The following is a 25,277-nucleotide window of genomic DNA, read 5'->3' on the forward strand; positions in this document are numbered from 1 at the left end:
TTTTTGCCCTTAATTTTTCCTCCCTTCGTTGGAGTTGATTTGTTAAGTTGCTGGTGTGTGTTGACAGAATAGTTTGGTGCAGAATGCAGGCGCGTGGGTTCACCAGGACCCTGGCTCGCCGAGCGCGGAGGTGGTCGACTGTGGACTCTGGGTGTGTTTGACTTTCAGCCATGATCTTATGATTGGGGCTCCTCCGTCCGGTTCCTGCCCCCTGTGCCCCTTGGGCACACGCCCAGTGGCGCTTGGACCTGACTCATAGCTCTCTACAGTTGACAAAAGGAAAATGTTTCAGTTTGGGTAAATGAGCCGCAGCTGGAGCCAGGGAGAGGCCCATGGGCTGGCGACTTTTCAGGGTGGTGGTGTTTGTTCAGTGTGTTGTTTTGCTCTGTGACTTTGGGGAGCGCATCAAAGGCTCGGCAGACGCCCACTTGCCGAGGAGCCACGGCCCTGGCTGGGGGCCAGGCAAGCACCTCCCAGGTAGGCGTCAGGGGAAACATCCAAACTAGTAAATAAAACGGCTTCTGGCAGGGCGTGTTATCATCCCTTCTCCCTTCTAAACACACACGCAGCTTCACAGAGAAGAACTTAGAAGTATTTTGTTTGAATCAGAAGGAAATATTTAATGTCGTCTCATTCTCCTCCACCTAATTTTTTTTTAAACCACATTCAGAATTGCTGGGCAACCTCATTTCCCCACAGTGAGGATTCTTCCCTCAAAATCTCTTGCAGGCGTAAAATCCAAGAGCCTCGGAGGGTTTGTCTGAGTCTCTGCATCTCCCAGCGCCCCGCCCCGGCCCAGCACTCCTCTGTTTGCGTTAAAAGCTTCAGGAAGGGAAATTCCTCACCAGCCCGTAAGCTGTTGTTTGTAGGAGCCCTTAAACTCTGAGGAACCCAAATCTCCCAGTACTGACTTAATTCCCTTCTCCCTGAGAACCGGAACCCTGCAGCACCCAGGCTTCTGCCTGCAGAGGGAGGCCGCAGTTGGGAGTGGCAAATGCCCAGCCAGGGGCTACCTTCATAGGGACACTCCCTGCCCCCAACCCCACCTTCACTCAGAAAGAGTAATGACTCCTGGTCACCAGGCAAACTTCTGTACCTGTTTATTCTGGTTTAAAAATAGGTCAGGCATGGTGGCTTATGCCTGTAATCCTGGCACTTTGGGAGGCCTCGGGAGGAGGAGCGCTTGAGCCTAGGAGTTCAAGATCGGCCTGGAGAACATAGCGAGACCCCATCTCTATAAAAAATACACAATTTAGCTGGGCGTGGTGGTGTGCACCTGTGGTCCCAGCTACTCGGGAGGCTGAAGTGGGAGGATCGCTTGAGCCCAGGAGGCAGAGATGGAGGTTGCAGTGAGCTGTGATGTCACCACAGCATTCTAGCCTGGGTAACGGAGCGAGATCCAGTCTGAAAAAAAATTTAAAAAAAAATTTCTTAAAGAAATGCTTATTCCCCACTCCCACCCAGACCAAGATGCTCTGGAACAATTTTCTCCAATGGTTGAGTTTGGGATCAGGGCCTGGAAAGACCATCCAGTCTCCTGCCCCTGGTGGGCGGCTGGTTCTGCCTTGGGCAGTGACACTGGGCACAGCCCCGTGGCCCATCCTGGCCCTGATCTTTTGTGGCTCTCATGGGAGGTTCTTTGGCCCCACCTCAAAATTCACAGGGTCCCTCTGTGGAAACAAAACATATCCCAGATGGATTTGCTACAAGGCTGTCCCGGGAAGGGAGCCGAGTAAACACAGCAGCAGAGATTGGAGGGTGCAAGGGGACAGCTGACCGCAGTCCAGCTCCTCCCGTGTGTCACCCTCTCCCACCGGCCCGGCCTTGGGCTTCTCGTTCACCCACACCTTCCCGTGAACTTGAGCGGAGGTGTCATCTCCTACTGCGGGCTGAGGCTCTGAGGAGGGCCGGGCGTATAGAGGCTTCCTTGGAATGGAAAACCCAACCAGGGTATTGGTTTCCTAGAGGAAGCCTATTCACCCACCATGGTGGCTGTGCCCTTTAATAAGAGGCAAAGAACTCAGGCGCCGCGGGTACCGGTCACTCTGTCGGGGCAGCCATACCCCTTGCCATTCATCCTTCAAAGGCCAGGCTTCGGCAGGGGCCGGCTTGTGTGGTCTCTCTTTGGCCTTTTCTGATGGAAGGTCCAGGGGTAGGGAGTCCTCATGTGGTTGCTCTGCAGGGAGGGGCCCTCCAAAAATATCCTGCAGCCTCTTACCCACCACCACAGCACTGACGATACTGCAATGAGGAATCCGTTCTAGAGCTCTGCTTTGAAGTGCTGCACATTTGCGTCCGCTTGGACTTTTGTCTGTGAGGTGCTCAGAGGTCACCTTGCGTTTATGAAGTGAACGTGGCCTTGGGATGTAGACTTTGGGCCCCAAGTCTGAGACCAGTGAATAAAGTGAGAGATGGCTGTGCCCCAAGTGGGTGAGGTGGACCCAGCACCCACGCTCGCCGCCTCCTGCCTCCCGTACGTTGGGACCACGAGGAAATTGGCGCTGCAGTGATTCATGCAGCTGCTAATCAAAAGCTTTTATTTCCTGATTATCTCTCCGTTTGAGGGATGGCAGATGCCAGTGCAGTCAAAATATAAACAGATTCTAGTCGGCACCTTTCAAAGCAGAAACCAGCCGTTCTGAAGAGCAGAGGACCGTGCCCCTTCTGCCGCCTGGCGGAAGAGTTTCGTTGGGAAAAATGGTTTTTCATAACCTTTCTGCTTTCTTATTTAAATTAAGCTTCGCCAGGAGAGTTTGGTAGTAGTAGAGGGCTCCTAATTTGGTCCCCTTTGACCTCCACAGCCTTGATTGACAGTTTGTTGTGGGGATTGAAGTTGTGGCTGCGAGGTGGGAGCCAGCAGAACAAATACCCTAGGACAGCTGGGCGTCCCCGAGGACCCAGCCGAGGGGGGGGGCGTGCGCAATTAGAGGGGTCTTCACACAGAAAGTTAATTAGCTACTAAATGGCATTTAGCACAGTTTATGGGAAATGCATGTTTGAAAAGCAAATGGAGATCAATGTGGAATGGCTGCCACCGAACAGGGACCCTTGCACCCAGCGCCGGTCTGAGGGCCTGGGGGGCCACCCCCTTCAAGCGTGCCAGGCTGGTGCCCGCTGAGACTGAGCTGGGAGATGCTCCTCGAGGATCTGCCTGGCCTTGGAGGGGCAGTCCCGCTTCACACCCACGGCTGAGCTTCCCTGTCCAGAAAAAGGGAGTAAACACATCTTCAGTTTTGGGGAACTGTGTCGGCCGTTGGCTGGGTAGTGACTCCCTTCCCCACCAAATTCATGGCCACCCAGAACCTCAGAATGTGACCTTATTTGGAAATAGGGTCTTTGCTGATGGGATCAAGGGAAGGATCCAGATGAGGTCATCCTGGATTAGGGTGGCCCTAAATCCAACAAATGTCTTTAAAAGACACGGACACACAGACACAGGAGGGGCAGGGAGATGAGGCAGAGATGGGAGCGATACTGCTGCAGGCTTGGGGGCTTCCAGGATCCAGGATGAGCACCTCCAGCTGGAAGAAGCAGGAAGGACCCTCCTCTGGAGCCTTCGGAGGGGGCACGGCCCTACTAGCACCTTGACTTCAGACTTGTGGCCTCCAGAACTGCCAGACAATACATTTCTGTTGTTTTCAGGCTTCTGATCTGTGGTCCTTCATTATAGCAGCCCTGGGAAATGCCCTGTCACCACCAAAATGCAGCCCCCAAAACGCAGTCACTAGCTCCATCGCAGGGCTGTGTCCGAGGCTGGAGGATGGCGGGGCGGGGCGGGGTGAGCCAGAGGGAGGCCTTAGGACCTGCTTTTCGTTTCTGTTATGACCTGAGGTCCGACTTCAGTGTGGTCTTTTCACCTGCTTGTCTTAGTTCCCCGTTGATCCTGTGGATGGATTGCTTGGGGTTATTTTTGCTTTGGGGAGGGTGGGTTTTGCTCTTAAAAATTTTTTTTTTTTTTTACCTTTACTGTTTTCCATGTTTCGGACGGCTTTTGTTTGCCTTCCCTTCCTTCCCTCCCTTCCCTCCCTTCCCTCCCTTCCCTTCCCTTTTCCTTCCTTCTTTCTTTCTTTCTTTCTCTCTTTCTTTCTTTCTTTCTTTCCTTCTTTCTTTCTTTCTCTCTCTCTTTCTTTCTTTCTTTCTTTCTTTCTCTTTCTTTCTTTTCTTTTCTTTCCTCTTTCTTTCTTTCTTTCTTTTTCTTTTCTTTCTTTTTTTCTGTAGCACCTGCTCCTAAGGAAATTCTGGGAGGGAAAAGACAAAAGAAAGGCACGAAGCCGCCTGCTCCCTGCTGCCAGCTCACCATCGTTAACTTTTTGGTGTATTTCCTTCAGCCTGTGTTTATTTTTATTTTTTATTTTTGCTTCCGATGCCTAAGTTATTTTACAGAGTTGTAGACAGGCAGGCTATATATAAAATGTACTTTCTTGGTTTAAAAAATTTTTTTTTTAATTTTAGGCCAGGCGCAGTGGTTCATACCTGTAATCCCAGTGCTTCAGGAGACTGAGGTGGGAGGATCACTTGAGGCCTGGGCAACATCGTGAGACCCCGTCTCTACAAAAAAGAATTGAAAAATTAGCTGAGTGTGCTGGCAGATGCCTGTGGCCCCAGCTACCTGGAAGGCTGAGGCGGGAGGATGGGCTTGAGTCCAGGGGTTCAAGGCCAGCCTGGGCAACAAGTGAGACCCCCCCCCCGCCGGCCATCTCTATAAAAAATACAAAAAAATAGCCAGGTGCCTGCCTGTAGTCCCAGCTACTCGGGAGGCTGTGGAGGAAGGATCGCATAAGCCCAGGAGGTCAAGGCTGCAGTGAGCCGAGATCACACCCCTGCACTCCAGCGTGGGTGGCAGAGCGAGACCCTGTCTCTAAGTAAATTTTTTAAAAAAATTTAAGGTTGTCATATTTGATACATGCAGAAGAATATTTGTAGCATGTAAACCATAAAACACAATCACGAAATGAATCCCGTGACCTGGCGCCCCCCGTGTCTGAACTAGAGCTTCCCAGGAGGCCAGTACTCTACTCCTTCCTCCCCAGTCTGGTCATTCCGTGCCTCTGTCTCCAGGAGGAACCACCTTCCGGAATGTCACGGGCGGTACTTCCTTGCTCTCCGAAAGCAGGCTTCGCACGCATGTGCACTGCTCAACAACGCACGCTTCCGTTCTGCCTTGCTTTGAGCCCTAGGAAAGCGTCCCTGTCTTTGTAGCCGTCGGCGGCTCAGCTGTGTGCCTGAGGTGCCGCAGGTACTCACTCCGGAGGGGGGACACTGTCTCTATGGCTGTTCCCAGGTTGTCTACGCTCCTCTTGACGACTGTGTGGTTTCGTTTGGATTTTTCTCTGTGAATGTCACCATGACAGCTCTGGTGCACATCTTTGGTGCAGAGGAACAGGAGCCCCTCCTGAGCCCTACGATGCGCGCTCAACCTCCTGAGACACACTGACTGCATTTCCTGGGGTTGGGCCAGCCGACAGCCCCCGGGATTCCGTGGTCTGTCTTGCCGTTCTCAATTCATGCCCTGCTGTAAACCCCTCCCGCACCGCTACGTCTTCTGAATGGCCACCGGGTTTCACGCCTGCACAGCAGCCTGTTGGCGAGGGACCGAGCATTTCACTTGCCCATGCCCCTTCCATGGACATGGAGCTGTTCCTGGCTTCCTGCTTGTCCTTGATGAACACGTCTGTGCTTGGAGCTCTGCACACAGGGGCTCAGGGTGGATGTGTGTGCACACGCACAGGGATTCCACACAAACATGGATGACACACAGGTTCATTGTTTATGTGTACACACATGTGCATGCACAAACAAGTTCAATGTCATATTTACTTTACAAAAAAAAAAAATGAAATGAGTAACATCCGAATTCTTGTCTACAGGGAATTTTTTTTTCTTTTGAGATGGAGTCTTGCTCTGTCGCCCAGGCTGGAGTGCAGTGACGCGATCTCGGCTCACTGCAACCTCCGCCCCCAGGGTTCAAGTGATTCTCTTGCCTCAGCCTCCCGAGTAGCTGGGATTACAGGCGCTGGCCACTACACCCAGCTAATTTTTGTATATATATATTTTTTATTAGACAAGGATTTTCACCATGTTGGCCAGGCTGGTCTCGAAGTCCTGACCTCAGGTGACCCACCTGCCTTGGCCTCCCAAAGTGCTGGGATTACAGACGTGAGCCAGCGCGCCCAGCCTCAGGGAATGTTTAAAGAGATGCACGGTACCTGTATACACGTGCACACACAGGTTCAGTGTATTGTGTGCAGACATGAACACACAAAGAAGTTCAATGTGATATTACTGACTTTACAGAAAAATGAGGCCGGGCACAGTGGCTCAGGCCTGTAATCCCAGCACTTTGTCAAGCTGAGGCTGGTGGATCACAAGGTCAGGAATTCAAGACCAGCCTGGCCAACATGGTGAAACCTCTCTACCAAAAATCCAAAATTAGCTGGGCCTCATGGTGGGTGCATGTAATCCCAGCTGCTCGGGAGGCTGAGGCAGGAGAATTGCTTGAATCTGGGAGGCAGAGGTTGTGGTGAGCCGAGATCGCGCCATTGCACTCCAGCCTGGGCGACAGAGCTAGACTCTGTCTCAAAAAAAGAAAAAAAAAAAAACACAGAAATATGAGAATGGAGACAACCCAAGTCTTTATCTGTAAGGAATGTTTAAAGAAAACGTGGAAGTGGCCCTCAAAAAGAGGTGCGGCTTCTCCCTGCAAACCAATAGGCCCTGGATATACTAACGGAAAAAATCCAGGCGTAACACAATGTCGACCACACGATCTCACTTTTGCTTTAATACATGTGCATGTGCATGTGTGTGCATTGTGCACGCGTGTGTGCATGTGCATGTGTGTGCATTGTGCACGCGTGTGTGCATGTGTGTGTGTGCATATGCACACAGGGAAGCCCAGGAGGGCCGCGCCCTGCTGTTCCCTGGAGCGCCCTTGGAGGAGTGGGATTGCGGTTGGGCCGAGGCTGCTGCTGCAGGGACGGATGTGGGTCTGCTTCGTGCCCGTGATGGGTTCAGCGTTTGTGCAGTGAGCACGTTCTTGCTGAGATTACAGAAGAGCCGAGGGAGCCACTCAGGGGGTGGTGCGTCCCTTGCCTCCGGTGTGGGAGGTGCTGCTTTGACTGTAGCCCTCCCAGCTCTGGAGGTTTGGCCTCCCCGCTTTGGAAAATGAAGTGTTCCTGGTAGGATGGCTGAAAAATCATGTGCATGGGCATTTCTTTATCACTGATATATCTTCAATATATCTGCATGCTTGTTCACCTGGTGTCTTCTTTTGTGAAGTGTGTGCCAAAAAAGGAAGGGATTAAACTCGTTGGGGGCACCCAAAGCCTCCCTGTCTTCATCCCTTCTCCCTGGCAAGCTCTGAGGAGTATTAGAGGATTGCTAGAGGTGGAGGCCCGAGGCCATCTTCCAGCAGGGCCCGGGCAAATGGAGGGTCTAAGACCATACTTGTCGCTGGTGAACAGCCATTTTGCTCTAAGAATTTTCTGCCGGCCAGGGCCCCAGTCCTGGTTTGCATCAAATCCTCTGAGCCGGGCCAAGCAGTGCGTTGGTGCGGAAGATGCTGGCTCCCCTGAAACTAGGCCCAGGAGATGGAAAAAGCCGAGTGGAGATTAAGGAGGGAGCGAGGAAACGATGCCTAAACAAGTTCTGTCTTTCCGTCGCTCCTGCCACAAGGGGCTAGATACAGAATTCAGCTTTGCTGTGTCAAGCCTGTGGATGGAATTGAAATGAATATAATGAGTAGCCAAGGTCCTGTCAAAGGATGTCGGTGATTGGTATCATGACTGTTTGCCCTTTGGGGTCGGGGTGCTGGAGAGTACCCACCAGCTCCCTCAGGGCGCCTGGGGGCCCAGGTCGAGCCACAGCCCCTAGCCATGGTCCCAGCAGCTCCCGGTCAGCTCTGGGTCAACTCACAGGCTCCCCTTTCAGCCTGCAGGGACAGTAACGGGGACCAGGGCACAGATTTGGGCAGTCCCAGGTGTGCCACTGAGTCCGAGAAGAGTTTTGGGAAGCACCAGTCAGGCCTGCGTGTCTCTGCTGTTGGGGTGCACGGAGGCGTTTCGAGTGAACCCTAGGGGGCTGAAAGGCAGGACCAAACTGTGTGGGATGTCACAAAGCCCAGCAGTTCAGAATCTAGAAGGTTCTGGCTTTCTGTTCCCTGTTCCTGCTACCTGCTGTGTCTCTTTGCCAATCCGTACACTCTCTGTGCCGCGGTGTCCTGGTTAGGGAGAAGAACAGACTGGGCCTGGTGATCTTCAGGGTTCTCTGGGGCCTGCGGGTTCTGTGTCTTTTTCTGGACAAACGCTGGTTACAACGTAGCACCCCAGACTCCCACTGCGTGCTCCCCTGGGAACCTCTTCTTAGTGTCTTGTTCCTCCGGGAAGAAAGGAAATCTCCGGCCTGTTAGGCGGAATTCGCTGACCCTACATGGTGGTCAGGAAGCCCTCGCCGTGAAGCCAAGAGAGAAGGGGAATTTGGGCTGAAAGCCTGAAAAAGAGTTCATGAAATTTAATCAGATGCCTAAGGGGAACACCTAAATTTAGTCAAATTATTATTAGTATTCACTCCATTTTTAAATTGCCTAGGGGAACGTCACAGAAAAGTTGGGAAGCCACCAGCCTGGGTGGTGATTATTCTGTTTCTGCAGAGCAGTGGGATACGCTGGGAGGCACGGAGGCCCTGATGAACCTCACGGCCGCCCTCCATGGCACAGTGAGCTGCTCCTCCAGGTGTAAGGATGGGCTGCCCAGAGGGTCTGGGGAGGCACCGGTGCCCAGAGCCATGTCGGGCAGGCCTAAGGGCTTCCTGTGTTTGGCCATAATGGTTGTGTTTGGGACCTAGACCTTGGCCTCCTGCGCCCCAAGCTCTGGCCCACAGAGCCCACCACCTAGAAGCCAGAGCCCACCCATAGCAAGGCCCCCATCAGTGAAGACCCCTCCCCTCCTTGCTACTTGGTTATTCTCTGGCCTCAGCCTCTGCTCCGTTCTGTAGTCAGGGTGAGCTTTTGGTGGGTGTGAAGGGAGACCAGCATCCTTTCCTGCTCCTAGTGAGAACCGTGGGATTCGGGGCCTGACAGGTTATATTCCTTTCTGGGCTGACATTCCAGCCGTGTTTGCAGGAAATGGTGAAGGTCGACGTGTGCCTTTTTATGGCATTGAATAACCCAGACCTGCAACAGGAACCATGAGCGTCTTTCTGTCCCCTAAAAGTGTTTAGATACTAATTGACTGTTTGGTCCTGCAGAGATGACACAGGGACGTCTTCACGCCCAGGTGCATTTGCAGCTACGTGGTCCTCCCACCTCCCGGTTCTGGCCTCTCCCATCTCCCCTGGGTATCCATGCAGTGTCACAGCTTCACCTTGAGAGGGCTACGTGATTGGCGGCACTGGGGATGCCTGAGCTCCTGATCCCTCTGCTGGGGTCCAGGGCGTGGGTGTACGTCCCCAGAGCGGGTGTGCTCTGGCCTTCCCTGCCCAGCTCCGGGCGTCGCCAGGTGGCTTCCGTGGGCCTGCCAGGGCCCAGCTCCTGTGGATCCTCCATTCCCTAGGTTGTACAGAATCTCCCAGGTGTGATGCTGATCGACAGGCTGAGAGCATGGAGCCCACGAGGGCACTTTGGTTTAGAATCATCTCATTTGCTTGCCCACGTTAAGCTCCTATAAAATCTAGGGGAAAAAAATTAAACATTCTTTTTGGGTTCAGACAAATCTCTTGGCTGTTTTCTTCCCAGTAATGTGTATTTCAAGGACGAAGTCGGGAGGGAATGAAAACAGAACAATTGGCTCTCAAAAGCCTGGTTCAGGAGCAGCTGGGAGTGGTCTCTAGACTGCTGGAGCTATTAATTATTTTGCTTTATTTATTAGATGTACCCAGCGTCCCTTTGCCTCCAAGCATATTTGCAAATGCCTTAAGGGAAAAAGAAAAACAAATGATTCCTGCCATCAGAGTCTCCAGCCCGTAATGAATAACACCGTGTAATCACGCTAAATGGAAAAAGCCCCGTATGGCATCACGTGCACACTCTGAGTCTAAGTCGTCACAGTCATAAATGCACAGGACCCACGGAAGCTCAGAAACTCCTAACAGCCGTGAGATCTGTTCAGTGAACATTTTCTGAATTTCCCTGGGAAATCCACAAGGTCACTCCATGTGACTAAGAAAAAATTAAAACAGAAACAGCATCCAAAGGCCTGGTGCATTCTCTCCTCCTACCTGCCGCGGATTCTTGCCAGCCTGTCACAGCCCCCACCCCGCCCCCACGCTGGCAAAGGAACAGAAGAAAGGCCCGGCCTGGTTATCTTTTCCTAAACTGTGCTGGTAATCAACCTGAAGGATGTGCCTGCCCCCTTCCTCCCAGTGATTTACACCTTCCCTAATTAGCCCTGAGCGCGCTCACGTGGTGTGGCAGATCGGCAGAGTTAATCGCTGGAGCAGAGACCCTGCCTTCCCAGTTCCCAGCAGCTCTGGCTCTGGAGTGCGCCTCCCGCGCCTCGAGGAGCAGCGATTCATCCCCCGCCCCGCTTGGCCCTGCATTTTCCGGCCTTGCTGCTCCCAGTCCCTCTGGCCGGAAAAGCCAGGCTGTCTCGGTGCATGCGGGATGTCGGCGCTCGCGAGCTCCGCCACGACTATGAGGCAGGTTTCTAGGGTTGGGGTGGCAGAATCTGGCCGGCTGTGCACCCATCACTTAACATTGCCACTTATGTCAGAAATGGCAGCTGGAGCCTAATAGAGCCAGCTTCCTGTTGTCCCCCTCAGCATCCAGGCCTCTGTAAAGCTTAGGAGTCCCACCCTGGCAGCAGAAGGCACCACAGTCGCCGAGGGTTTATTGCTCTGCCTCTGTGTCCTGGCAGCGGCATCGATTGCCCTCCCGTGCACAGCCGGCTAGGCTCTGCAAGCAGACCCCAGAGCTGGGCCTGGCAGCCTCTGTGGTCAGCAGGAAGCTGGCAGAGTCTAGCCTCACAGCTGGACGGATCCAGTACCGCCGTGTGCACATGTGTGTGTGATGCTAATTATGCCAGACGTGCTTCAGTTTTGCTGGGAACAGTTAGCTTACTGCGCATTTTAGAAACTGCCAGGATTTTAGAGCCTAATGGGGTTCCTAGAGATCGTAGTGTCCAGCCGACTCATCGCCGTCTCACAGGTGGGGGAAGGAAGGTGCAGAGAGAGACAGCTACTCCTCCGTCACCCCCATCCTCCTGTGTGCCAGGCCCTGTGGGGCGAGGGTTGCAGAGATGGCTGAGACATTGCCCTTGTCTGGGAGACCAAGACGCACCAGTGGGTTGCAGATGCTGGGAAGGGGCCAGGTGGAGGGATGAGGCGTCGGGGAAGGTGGTCTCCACCTTGTTGGAGTCAGAGACCAGAGGTGGAGGCTGCTGCTGCACACGGACCCCTTCCCATCCCATCCCCTCCTCAGCCTTGTAATCTGTGTGACCTGCACGTCCCTGTGCACCGGGCCGTCTCTGGGATGGGGCGAGGCTCCGTGCATCTTCCCTTCATTTACTGAGGGTGGTGGAGGCAGTGGGGCTTCAGGAAAGCTTTGGACGTGGGGCTGGGGCTCGCCTAGTTGGAGAAGGCGTGAAATGACCTGGGCAAAGTAGGATATTCTGGCGAACGGATCACTGAAATGAATTCATGGGCAGCAGAGATGTTTGGGTTGAATGCTGGATTTTATTCTTCCGTTCCTCCTGCCGGGGGTCCTGACACTTTTAAGTCACCAGAGCAGCTCAGCAGGCAGGTAGAAACTGCCCCATCCCGTGTTCCCTGTCACCTTCTGCAGGGCAGGCCTCACCTGGGCTGTGTGAAGCAGGAGAGGTTGCGATGGGAGGGGCTGGGATGGAGCAGCGGCCTCCACCTCTGGGGTCTGATTCCATAGAGAGGAGTCCTTCAGAGTTTGTTCCGGATGAATGGAAAGGCACTGTCAACAGAAGAGGCTTCAGAAAAATCTCAAACTTGCTGCTCCCTTTGGTTCCCTGCCTCGGGGGACTTAAACCCTGCAGATAATGACCTGGAGAAGACCCCAGGGCCCAGTGTATCAGGGTCCGTTTGCATCCAGCGTCCCTGCTGAGTCAGGAGCTGCGGGGGTCTTGCTGTTTGGCTTTCTGGACATTCACCAGAATCCCCTAAGCTGGTCTTTGCCCGGTGTGTTTCCCTCACCCTCTTGGGCTTGTCTTTGTTGGGAAGGATGTGGGCACACCACAGATGTGACCAACGCAGTCATTCGTGTTTCGGGCGTGTAAGCGCACACGCGCATACACACTGCTGTGACTCGTCTCGGGCGTGTAAGCGCACACGCGCGCGCACACTGCTGTGACTCGTCTCGGGCGTGTAAGCGCACGCGCGCGCGCACACTGCTGTGACTCGTCTCGGGCGTGTAAGCGCACGCGCGCGCGCACACTGCTGTGACTCGTCTCGGGCGTGTAAGCGCACGCGCGCGCGCACACTGCTGTGACTCGTCTCGGGCGTGTAAGCGCACGCGCGCGCCCACACTGCTGTGACTCGTCTCGGGCGTGTAAGCGCACGCGCGCGCGCACACTGCTGTGACTCGTCTCGGGCGTGTAAGCGCACGCGCGCGCGCACACTGCTGTGACTCGTCTCGGGCGTGTAAGCGCACGCGCGCGCCCACACTGCTGTGACTCGTCTCGGGCGTGTAAGCGCACGCGTGCGCCCACACTGCTGTGACTTGAGCCTTCCTGAATCCTCTTCTCTCTAGAACTCTTCTTCCCAAATGTTCAGTGGGCTTCTTGTCTGTCGGCCAACATTTGAAAGCCCTGCGTGAGAAAATGCCTTATGGTTAAAACGTAACAGAGGCTGAAGAGCCGTTTTCCCTTGGTGCAAGAGAGACAGCTTGGGACAGTGCAGGGGCCAGTGTGAGCAGTGACCTCGCTGAGCCTCAGTCTCTGCATCAACATGTAGGGTGTCAGCAGAGGAGCAGGGCTATTGCATAAGCCTTTAGAGTAATCACTGCCCAGTATAGGTGGGTTCTTATTTGATTCCATCTCGCTTCCATGTTTGCCTGGACAAGAGTTAGTAAGGCTGAGGTCACAGGTTGACCTGGATGTGCACCTGTTCTGCCTGGCAGGCACAAGACAGAACTTGGAAATGGCCGAGTCTGACACTGCTGCCTGGCGTCCCCATGCCCTGACTGGCTCTGTTGCCTGGGAAGCTACAGAAGCTGTGAGGGTGTAGAAAGGTCTGTGCTCATCTCATGGCCTGGAGAGCTGCCTGCCAGAGCTGCTGCTGCCATCCTGAAGCCCAGAGGTCTGCCCAGTCTCTGCACAGACCCTGTCCATTCCAAAGTGGGGCTCATGCTCCACAGGTGTGGGCGGACGCAGGCGTTGCCCGAAATCGTATTGTACGAAGGGCTGCAGGGAGAGTTAGTGGGCAGCCAGCGACAGGTTTGGGCTGGCTGGGGGTCTCGAAGCTGTGCACGGTTTGTTGCAGACTGGAGGAAAAATGATATTTGTCTTTTCGCTTCAGGGTGGACCCTGTTGTGGGTGCTGGCTCTCTTCATGCACGACCCCCGCAGTCCCCAACTCTCTGTCACTCGTTGATCCTTTGAAATCAGGAGTTGGTGCTCCAGAGGACATGGCGGTTGCTCCCGGTCCCATTCTTTTGAGCAAGCTTTTTGTGTAACTGATCAAGGAATCTTCACAGGGGCTTAAAGAACACCTGGCTGGCTCTGAGCAGCCTTTTAAGTAGGCCACGTAGGAGGCAAGCGTTCCCAGGGAACCTCACAGCCAGCTGGGGCCAAGGGTGTGAATAGGACCTGGCAGAAATTCCAGTCGGCCAGAGCTCAGGCTGCACAAAGCCGGGCGTTCCCATCCAGGTAGATTACAGGAGATCGGGTTTGTTTTGTTCTTCCTTGAACCCCGAAGACTAGCTTTCCTGACGTGGAGTTCACCAAATGCGAAGGGAAAAAGTAAAGAAAAGGAAACAGAACCTGCCGTGTCCCAAAGTCCAACGCCCTGCTGGAGGCTGAGGAGGGACGCGGCCGGGCGGATTGTTCCAGGTGTTTGTGGCCTTGCAAGGCGCTCCCACTGGCAGTGGGGACAGCATGGCCAGCAGAGGGCTTCTTCCTTGGGCCTCCTCACCTGTAGAGGGCGCAGTGGCTGCAGGGGTGGCCCCAACCCCAGGTCAAAGGCAAGAACTGAAGCCAAATCAAGAATCGGACAAGGAGGTAGCCACAAAGCCACTCTCAAAGCAAGGCGCCCAGGCTTCTCCCTCTTTCAACGTTTCTGAACCTATTCCACAAACTCCTCAGCATCATAAGATAAACCAGAGCGTGAACCGAGCCTCCTACCAGCCCCACCTGTGGGTTGGTGCAGCCTTTGCTGGGTCCCCAGGGTTAGCCAGCCCTACCGCGTGGGTGTCATGCCTGAGAAGAGCCTGGGAGAGCCAGGGAAGATACGGGAATGTGCTTTAGGGTGGAGGAAGCCAAGAAACTCTATGGTATTCACCTGTTTTTTGTTTTTTAGTTGCAATAAAATACATGTAGTCCCCCCTCACTGCAGCTTTGCTTTTTGCAGTTTCAGTTATCCTCGGCCAACCATGATCCAAAAGCATTAAATGGGGCTGGGCACAGTGGCTCACACCTGTAATCCCAGCACTTGGGGAGGCCAAGGTGGGCGGATCACTTGAGGTCAGGAGTTCGAGACCAGCCTGGGCAACATGGTGAAACCCCATCTCTCTAAAAATACAAAAATTAGCCAGGCATGGTGGGGCATGTCTATAATCCCAGCTACTTGGGAGGCTGAGGCAAGGAGAATTGCTTGAACCTGGGAGGCAGAAGTTGCAGTGAACCGAGATTGCGCCACCACACTCCAGCCTGGGCAACAGAATGAGACTCCATCTCAAAAAAAAAAAAAAAAAAAAAAAATTAAATGGGAAAATTCCAGAAATAAATGATTCCAGAAATAATTCCAGAAATAAACAAAAAATGAGCTTTAAATTGCATGCCATGCTGGTAGAGTGATGAAGTCTCCTACCCTCCCCCTCCATCCCGACGGCTGTCTGGGTGATCAGATCGGCTATCCCAGAATCTCAGTGCTTGTGTTCAAGTCACCTTTATTTGACGGAGTAATGGCCCCACAGCACAAGAGCAGTGATGCTGACAATTTGGATATGCCAAAGAGAAGCCGTAAAGCACTTCCTTTACCGAGAAGGCGGAAGTTCTCAACTGAATAAGGAAAGAACAGGATTCTGTGCTGAGGTTGCTAAGACCTATGGTATGAACTTTTATGACAGTGTATTGTTTTTGGGGAGGGTTTTGGTTTTGTTTTTATTTGAGACAGAGTCTTGCTCTGTTGCCCAGGCTGGAGTACAGTAGTGCGATTATGGCTCACTGCAGCCTCCCAAGTAGCTGGAATGATGGAGTGCATCACCATGCCTGGATCATTTTTTGTTTTAATTTTTTATAAAGATGGCGTCTCTCTGTGTTATCCAGGCTGGTTTTGAACTCCTGGGCTCAAGTGATCTACCCATCTCAGCTTCCCAAAGTGCTGGGATTACAGGCATGGGCCACCGCGCCTGGCCACTTCTATTTTATTTTTATTGTTGTTCATCTCTTACTGTGCCTAATTTGTAGATTAAGCTTTATCATAGGTGTATGTATAGGAAAAACATAGTATTTATAGGGTTTGGCACTATCCAAGGGTTCAGACACCAACCAGGATATTGGGTTGTACTCCTCTTGGGTGAGGGGGTGCCACTATAACATAAAATTTACCATTTTAACCATTTTTGTTTTTTGTGATGAAGTCTCACTCTGTTGCCCAGGCTGGAATGTACTGGGGTGATCTCAGCTCACTGCAACCTCTGCCTCCCGTGTTCAAGTGATTCAAGTGATTCTCCCGCTTCAGCCTCCTGAGCAGCTGGGACTACAGGTAGGCACCACCATGCCCGGCTAATTTTTTGTATTTTAGTAGATATGGGGTTTCACCATGTTGCCCAGGCTGGTCTCGAACTCCTAAGCTCAGGCAATCCACCCACCTCAGCCTCCCAAAGTGCTAGAATTACAGGCGTGAGCCACCGCACCCAGCCTTCACCATTTGTAAGTGCACAGTTGAGTGGCAGTAAGTGTATTCACATTGTTATGCAGTCATCACCACACTCTCCACCTTCGGAACTTTTTCATCTTCCCAAACTGAAACTCTGTTCCCGTTAAACAACTCCCCATCTCCTCTCCCCCAAGCCCCTGGCGGCCTCCATTCTACTTTCTGTCCCTGCGTTTGGCTGCTCTGGGGACCCGATGGGAGTGGAATCACGCGGGGTTTGACCTTCTGTGTCGGACATCTTTCACTTAGCATAATGTCAAGCGTCATTCACGCTGTAGCCTGTGTCAGAATCTCCTTCCTTTTTAGCAGGGCACGGTGGCTCACACCTGCAATCCCAGCACTTTTTTGGGAGGCCAAGGAGGGTGGATCACAAGGTCAGGAGTTTGAGACCAGCGTGACCAACATGGTGAAACCCTGTCTCTACTAAAAATACAAAAATTAGTCAGGCGTGGTAGTACACGTCTGTAATCCCAGCTACTCAGGAGGCTGAGGCAGGAGAATCGGTTGAACCCAGGAGGCGGGGATTGCAGTGAGCCACGATTGCGCTATTGCACTCCAGCCTGGGCAACAAAGCAAGACTCAAACTCAGGGGGAAAAAAAAAAGAATTTCCTTCTTTTCGTAGCTAAATAACCTGCCATCGCATGCAGGGACAACATTTTCTTTCTCCATTCACCCATTGGTGGACACTGGACTGCTTCGGCCTCTGGCCATCATGAATGATGCTGCTGTGAACACAGGGTACACATATCTGTTGCAGTCCCTGCTTTCAGTTCTTTTGAGCAACCTTTTTAAAAATCAACGCCAGGGCCGTTTTCAGAGCACTCCGGCTAGTTCTCCGCGGACCTTCCTTGTCCCTGCACCCACTCAGGCTCTTTCTTCCCCACAAAGACCCCCACAGCCAGCCCCCATGCCACCTGCTCCAAGAGGAAGCCTTCTAGAGCCCCAATCCCCACCCCGTGGGATGCTCCCGTCTGACACCTCCCAGCATCTCACAGCCGAAGTGGTGTCAAAATGAACCGCGTCCTCAGCTCACCTCCTATGAGGTCCGTGTCTCCAGGTGGGTCGGGCACCAGCTTCCTCAGGTCTTCCTTGAGAGAAGTTGACTGTTGTAGAGAAGAGTGATTGACTCTACTTTTATGAGTCAAGTTGAAGAATACATTAAAGACCCTTCTTTTCTAATTGCCCCGAGCCATTATTCCAAAATGGTGTCTACTGACAACCCGCAGAACGAACTTTAGAAGAAGAGTCACTCAACTGCTGACTAGGATGACTTGGGGAACAGGGCTTCCAATGCTGATTCTGCACGCTTGTCTTTTTAAAATTTTTAACCACAGCGTGAATTTATTTACTACTTGCAGATGTTAAGCAACTTAAAAAATACTGGGAGTGTAGGCCGGGTACAGTAGCTCATGCCTGTAATCCCAGCACTTTGGGAGGCTAAAGTGGGTGGATCACCTGAGGCCAGGAGTTTGAGACCAGCCTGGCCAACATGGTGAAACCCTGTCTCTACTAAAAGTACAAAAATTAGACAGGCCTGGTGGTGCACACCTGTAATCCCAGTTACTCAGGAGGCTGAGACACAAGAATGCCTTGAACCGGAGAGGTGGAGGATGCAGTGAGCCAAGATTGCGCCACTGCACTCCAGCCTGGGCCATAGAGAGAGACTCCTCTCAAAATAAAATAAAATAAAATAAAAATACAGGGAGTGTATATTAACATAAAATTATTTACAATATGAGATCACTTCCATTCTCACACTGGGAGGAACATAAAACTCAACAATGGAGGAGCAAACTGAACCTCCGCTTCCAGAGGGTGGCGCTGTTTTGCACGGGGTTGAATCTCCGTTTCCAGGGTGGCGCTGTTTTTGCACTGGGACTCATGTAAGGACTGGTGCTTTCTCTGATGTGCTTAGTTTATTACAGGCAGGCATTTCCCCAGGGCCCTCTGCTAGCTCTTCACCTTCCTGCAGGCTTCACTGAGGACCCCCAAGTCCACCTCTCTAGAGTGGCCATGCCCAGCCCCTCCACCTCCCACCCTGTGTTCATTCCCTTAGAGCACCCCATGACCCGTTTACCATTTGCTGCCTGGCTCCCCACCACAATGAAGCTCTTCACGGTTGGGGACCTTGTCCCGTTATCTGCAGGTTGAGGTCTGGGGGGACACCCAGAACTTTTTATTGCAGAACAAATATTTTCTGAGGCCATGCTTTGTAGAAGACCCTTTGGTGGGAGATGTACAAGATAAATCAGACGGGAGAGAGCAGGTGCATAGTGACTTTTTAGTCACATAGCATGTAAGTCACCCTTTTAAAGTGTACAGTGCAGTGGCAGTTAGTACATTCATGAAGCTGTGTAATCATAACCTGATTCCAGAACATTTTCATCACCCCAAAAAGAAACCTCATACTCCTTAGCAGCCACAGCCCAGCTCTCCCTTCCTCAGCCCCGGCAACCACTAACCTGCTTTCTGTCTCTGTGGACTTACCTATTCTGGATATTTCATATAAATGGAATCATAGAACATGTGGCCTTTTGTGACTGGCTCCTTTCGCTTAGCATCGTGTTTTCAGGATTCGTCCATATTGTAATGGGCCGGTACTTCATTACTGTTTATAGCTGAACAGTATTGCACTGTATGGATGCCACGGTTTGTTTATCCAGTCATCAGTTGATGGACATTTTTCTCTTTTTCTCTTTGTGGATATTATGAATAATGCTACTATGAACATTTGTGTACACATTTTTATATAGACAACTATTTTCTGTTCTGTTCTTTTTTTTTTTTTTTTTTTGTGATGGAGTCTCGCTCTGTTGCTCAGGCTGGAGTGCAATGGTGTGATCTTGGCTCACTGCAACCTCCGCCTCCTGGGTTCAAGCGATTCTCCTGCCTCCCAAATAGCTGGGATTACAGGCATACCACCACACCTGGCTAATTTTTATATTTTTAGTAGAGATGGGGTTTCACCATGTTGGGCAGGCTGGTCTCGAACTCCTGACCTCGAGTGATCCGTCTGCCTCAGCCTCCCAAAGTGCTGGGATTACAGGCATGAGCCACCGTGCCCGGCCCTATTTTCTATTACTAGGATATATGCCTATGAGTGGAATTGCTTGGTCAAATGTTAACGCTGTGTTTAATTTTTGAGGACCTACCAAACTGTTACCTACAATTGGCTACTCTATTTTATTTTCCCATCAGCATGGAATGAGTGTTCATATTTCTTTAGGACCTCCTCACCAACACTTAGTATTTCCCATTTTTTAATTGCAGCCATCCCAGTGGGTGTGGAGTAGTATCTCAACGTTGTTTTTGACTTGCATTTCTTTTTGTTTGTTTTGAGACAGATTCTTGCTCTGTTGCCCAGGCAGGAGTGCAATGGCACAGTCTTGGCTCACTGCAACCTCTATCTCCCAGGTTCAAGAGATTCTTCTGCCTCAGCCTCCCGAGTAGCTGGGATTACAGGTGTGCACCACCATGCCCGGCCCATTTTAGTATTTTTAGAGAGATGGGGTTTCACCATGTTGGCCAGGCTGGTCTCGAACTCCTAACCTCAGATGACCCACCCACCTTGGCCTCCCAAAGTGCTGGGATTATAGGCGTGAGCCACCATGCTCAGCCTTGATTTGCATTTCTCCAGGGAATAATGATGTGCAGAATTTTTCATGTGCTTATTGGCCATTTATATCTTCATTGGAGATATGTCTATTTAAATTCTTTGCCCATTTTTAAATTGAGTCATTTGTCTTTTTATTCTTACATCTTAAGTGTTTTTAAAAAAATATGTGGGTACTAGTCCCTTGTCAGATATATGATTTAAAACAATTTTCCTCCCATTCTATGAGTTGTATTTTCACTATCTTGATAGTGTTGAGTTTTAAATTTTTATGAAGTCAGATTTATCTATTTTTTTCTTTGGTTGATTGTCTTTTTGGTGTCATATCAAAGTATCTATGTTTTCTTCTAAGAGATTTGTAGTTCTAGCTCTTACACTTAAGTCTTTGATCCATTTTAAAGTTAATTGTTGTAGACAGTGTGAGGTTATGGTCTGACTTCATTCTTTGCATGTGGCTATCCAGTTATCACCATGCCATTTGCTGAAAAGACCATTCTTTCACCCGGTTGGGTGCAGCGGCTCATGCCTCTAATCCCAGCATGCCTATAATCCCTTTGGGAGGCCGAAGCAGGCAGATCACTTGAGCTCAGGAGTTCGAGACCAGCCTGGCCAACATGGTGAAACCCTGTCTCTACCAAAAAATATAAAAATTAGCTGGTTGTGGTGGCACACGCCTGTAATCCCAGCTACTCAGGTGGCTGAGGCATGAGAATCCCTTGAACTCAGGAGGCAGAGGTTGCAGTGAGCCGAGATCTCGCCACTGCACTCTAGCCTGAGTGACAGAGTGAGACAATGTCTCAAAAAAAATTTAAAAAGATCTTTCTTTTATCAATTGAATTGTTTTACCAAGCTTGTTGGAAACAATTGACCATAAATGTGTGGGTTTATTTCTGGACTCTCAATTCTATTCCATCGATCAATATGTCTATCCTTATGCCTGTATCACACCATATTGATTACTGTAGCTTTGTAGTAAGTTTTGAAATGAGGAAGTATGAATCCTAATTTTTCAGTGTTGTTTTGTCCCTTGTATTTCCATATGAATTTTAGGATCAACTTGTCAATATCGGCAAAAAAGGCATCTGGGATTTTGATGGAAATTGTGTTGAATCTTCATATCAATTTGGAGAGTATTGCCATCATAGCAATATTAAGTCTTCCAATCCATGAACATGGGATGCCTTTCCAATTATTTAGGTCTTTGATTTGTTTCAATGTCTGTAGTCCTAAGTACACAAGTCTTATACTTGTGTGTGTATGTGTGTTGTGAAGAGAATTGTTTTATTAATTTTATTTTTGTGTTGTTCATTGCCAGTGTATGCAAATACAATTCATTTTTAGACGTTGATCTTATATAATGCAACCTTACTGACTTTATTGGTTTTAGTGGGTTTTCTATGTGTGTTTGTGTGTAGACTCCTAATGATATTCTATATGCTAGATCATGTCATCTGTTAGTAGAGATAGTTTTACTCCTTTTTTTTTCAATCTTCTTCCTTTTCCTTTTTAAAATTTTATTTCTTTTAAAGATTTTATTTTTAAAATCTTTTTGCCTTTTATTTCTTTATCTTGCCTAATTTTCCAGGTAGGCCTTCCAGCACAATGTCGACTAGAAGTGGTGAGAGTGAATATCTTTGTCTTGGTCCCAGTCATATGGGGGAAAGCTTTCAGTCTTTCACAATTAAATTTGTGGGTTTTTTTTTTTTAAGTTGTTGGTTTTTATATATGCCATTTATTAGACTGAGGAAGTTCCTTTCCATTTTTAGTTTAGTGAATGTTTTTATTTTGAAATGCTGGTCTGGTTTTTGTATCAACAAATGACTTTTATACAAAGTCAAAAGCAAAACACATTTAAAAAAAAGACTGATAAGTTTCTAAGGATTTTCCAGGGGATAAAGGGAAATTAGCATATGTTGGACTTGCTGCATGTCTCAGACACTTGGCTTAGTGGTTTCCCTGAGGATTGAAGGGAAGCCACGTGGAGGAAGTAGGGTTTGAGCAGGGCCTTGGAGAGTGGGAAGAATCAGACGAGAGAGGCAGAGCAGAGGGATCCACGTAAGCAAATCCTGGAGAGAAGAGGTCCTGGGGTATGGAAAGGAAGTGAGCTGTCATGTTTGCCTGTGATCTTGTGGGGACATGGTAAGGGACATACTGGATTGAAGAGTGTTCCCTCAAATTCACGTCCACCTGGAAACTCAGATTGCAATGTTACTTGGAAATAGGGTCTTTGCAATTAGTCAAGATGAGGTCATTCTGGATTAGGGTGGTCTCTAATCCAGTGAGTGGTGTCCTTCTAAGAAGAGAAAACAGAGACACAGTAGACCCATACATGGAGGGAAGAAGGCCACATGATGATGGAGCAGAGACTGGAGTGATACAGCTGCAAGCCACGGAAGGCCACAGATGCCAGGAACTACCTGAAGCTGGGGAGACTCAAGGGAGGAGTCTCCTAGACTTTCAGAGGGAATGTGGCCTGCCGGCACCTTGGCTTCAGGCTTCTGGTGTCCAGAAGTGTGAGAGAACACATTTGTGTTGCTTTAAGCCATGCAGCTGTGGTATTTCCTGCAGCCGCCCTAGGAAACTCATACTCGGGAAAATGAGGAAAGAGGTGTTCAGGCCAACGTGTGGGGCGGGCTCAGTACCCATCTGTGGATGGGAGTTTGACTGGCAGACAAAGCTGACTGTTGATAGTTTCTGAGCCAGGAGCAGGGGTGAAGGGGAGAAGTGGACATGGTTGCAGGGGCATTCTTTCATAGATGTTGTTTTTAGCGTGTTGTCTTCTTTTCCAGTCGTTATGACCGCTGTCTATGGAAGGCATATGCCGAAAGAGTCAGGAACGTGAGCTTCCCATTGGCCACGCCTAACTGTCCATCCTGCCCTGCTGTGGGCCATTCTGAAACCTGAGGACATGATTCCTGGCCTCGGTCTCCTTAGCTATAAAATGGGGTTAGTGCTGTCTCACCCACAAGGTTTATATAAGGAAGTCTTCATAGCAATTAGGAGAGCTCCTGGCACACAGGAAGCTCCAATAAATGGTAGCCATGATGATAATTGGTTATTTTGCCTCACCTTTTTCTTTTCTAAATTATTATTTTTTTTAAATACGATATTAAAAGACACACAGGCTTCTTTTTAAAAAAAATTAGTACAGGCCAGGCGCGGTGGTTCACACTTGTAATCCCAGCACATTGGGAAGCCGAGGCAGGCAGATCATTTGAGGTCAGGAGTTCGAGACCAGCCTGGACAACATGGTGAAACTCCGTCTCTACTAAAATTACAAAAAAATTAGCCAGGCGTGGTGGCACATGTCTGTAATCCCAGTTACTCGGGAGGCTGAGGCAGGAGAATCACTTGAACCTGGGAGGCAGAGGCTGCAGTGAGCCACCAAGGTCACACCACTGCACTCCGGCCTGGGTGACAGAGCAAGACTCTGCCTAAAAAAAAAATATTAGTACAGAAAATTAACTTATTATTTCTGATTATCAAAATGATACATTATGCCTTTTAGAAAATTCTTTGAATGCGATGAAAGTATATTATAGACATGCCATCTAGGTATGATCATTATTATAGTTTTAGTAGTATTTTCTAATTCTACATTTGCATAGATACACCTGTCAGTATGTATTATATATAAAACAGTATTGATAGCATTTTTAAAATAGTTTTGCATCCTACTTTCTTCATTCAGCATAATAGTGTGAGGATGTCTCTGGTCACCACATACTTTTATTAAATATTTTATACTTGCTTAATGGTGTTGCATCATATGAATGTGCCACAATATATTGAAGTATTCTCCTATGGTTGAAAATTTAGCAATAGTACTGAGAGTTGAATATTGGTGGTTTTTTTACAACTTTCTTGAAGTATAATTGTACAATCAACCACACGTTTAAAGTGCACAATTTGATCAGTTTGGACACATATAATATACACTCATGGAGCCATCGTCACAATCAAGATAATGAACAGATCCATCACCCCCAGAAGTTTCTTCGTGTCTCCCAATGTCTTATCTGCAATTTGGCAATGATTTCTTGGATATGACACCAGTAGCACAGGCAATAAAAAAAAAAACTGGACCTCATGAAAAATTTTTAAATGTGTACATCAAAATATAGTATCAGCGGAGTATAAAGGCAACCCACAGAATGTGGGAAAGTATTTGCAGGTCATATATGTTTAATAAGGAATAATTGTCCAGGATATGTAGAGAACTCCTAAAACTCAACAACAATTGAAAAAAAAAAAAACAATAACTGGCTGGACCTGGTAGCCCACGTCTGTAATCCCAGCACTTTGGGAGGTCGAGGTAGGCAAAATCACCTAAGGTCAGGAGTTCAAGACCAGCCTGGCCAACATGGTGAAACCCCGTCTCTACCAAATATACAAAACTTAGCTGGGCACGGTGGGGTACGTCTGTAATCCCAGCTACTTGGGAGGCTGAGGTAGGAGAATAGCTTGAACCTGGAAAGCAGAGTTTGCCGTGAGCCGAGATCATGCCACTGTACTCCAGCCTGGATGACAGAGCAAGACTCTGTCTCCAAAACAGACAAACAAACAAACATAAAAAACAACAAACCAACCAAACAAACAAACAAAATCAAATCCCAAACAACCCAATTCAAAAATGGTCAAAGGATTCGAAAAGACATATCTCCAAAGAAGATGCACAAATGCCCGGTAAGCACATGAAGGTACTCAGTATCATTAATCATCAGGGAAATGCAAAAGCAAAACTCCAGTGAATACAACCTCCCACCCATAAGGATGGCTACTATCAAAAAATAAAAAGTAACAAGTGTCGGTGAGGATGTGGAGAAATTGAAATCCCTGTGCATTGCTGGCGGGAATCTCAGGCGGCACAGCTGCTGTGGAAAACAGTATGGCAGTTCCTCAAAAAATTAAAAATAGAATGACCGTGTCATCCAGCAATTCCATTTCTGGGTATATACCCAAAAGAATTGAAAGCAGGGACACAGATATCTGGACACCATGGCTTCACAGCATTATTCATGATAAGAACATGGAACAACCCATCAATTGGTGGATGAAAAGATAAACAAAATGTGGTCCATCCCTGCAATGAAATATTATTCAGCCATAGAAGGGAAGGAGGCCAGGTGCGGTGGCTCATGCCTGTAATCCCAGCACTTTGGAAGGCCGAGGTGGGTAGATCACGAGGTCAGGAGATTGAAACCATCCTGGCTAACATGGTGAAACCCCGTCTCTACTAAAAATACAAAAAATTAGCCAGGTGTAGTGGTGGGTGCCTGTAGTCCCAGCTACTTGGGAGGCTGAGGCAGGAGAATGGCGTGAACCCTGGAGGTGGAGGTTGCAGTGAGCCGAGACTGTGCCACTGTATTCCAGCCTGGGTGACAGAGTGAGACTCCATCTCAAAAAAAAAAAAAAAAGAAAAAGAAAAGGGAAGGAAATTCTGACCCACGCTACAGCATGGATGAACCCGGAGGACATTATGCTAAGTGACATAAGCCAGTCATGGAAAGACAATACTGTATAATTTCACTGAGATTAGGTGCTAAGAGTAGTAGTCAGATTCACTGAGACAGACAGTTGATGTTGCTTGGCGTGTGAGGGTGGCAATGGG

General features: G+C 49.6%; 1 protein-coding gene across 8 annotated transcripts in view; it reads left to right on the forward strand.

Annotated features, from left to right (window-relative positions):
* The window catches only part of TBC1D16 (TBC1 domain family member 16), a 98,982-nt gene that overhangs the window by 46,096 nt on the left and 27,609 nt on the right, over positions 1–25,277 (forward strand). The gene's annotated exons all lie outside the window — the stretch shown is intronic.

The sequence above is a fragment of the Rhinopithecus roxellana genome, chromosome 19 (assembly GCF_007565055.1).
Source record: "Rhinopithecus roxellana isolate Shanxi Qingling chromosome 19, ASM756505v1, whole genome shotgun sequence".
NCBI lineage: Eukaryota > Metazoa > Chordata > Mammalia > Primates > Cercopithecidae > Rhinopithecus > Rhinopithecus roxellana.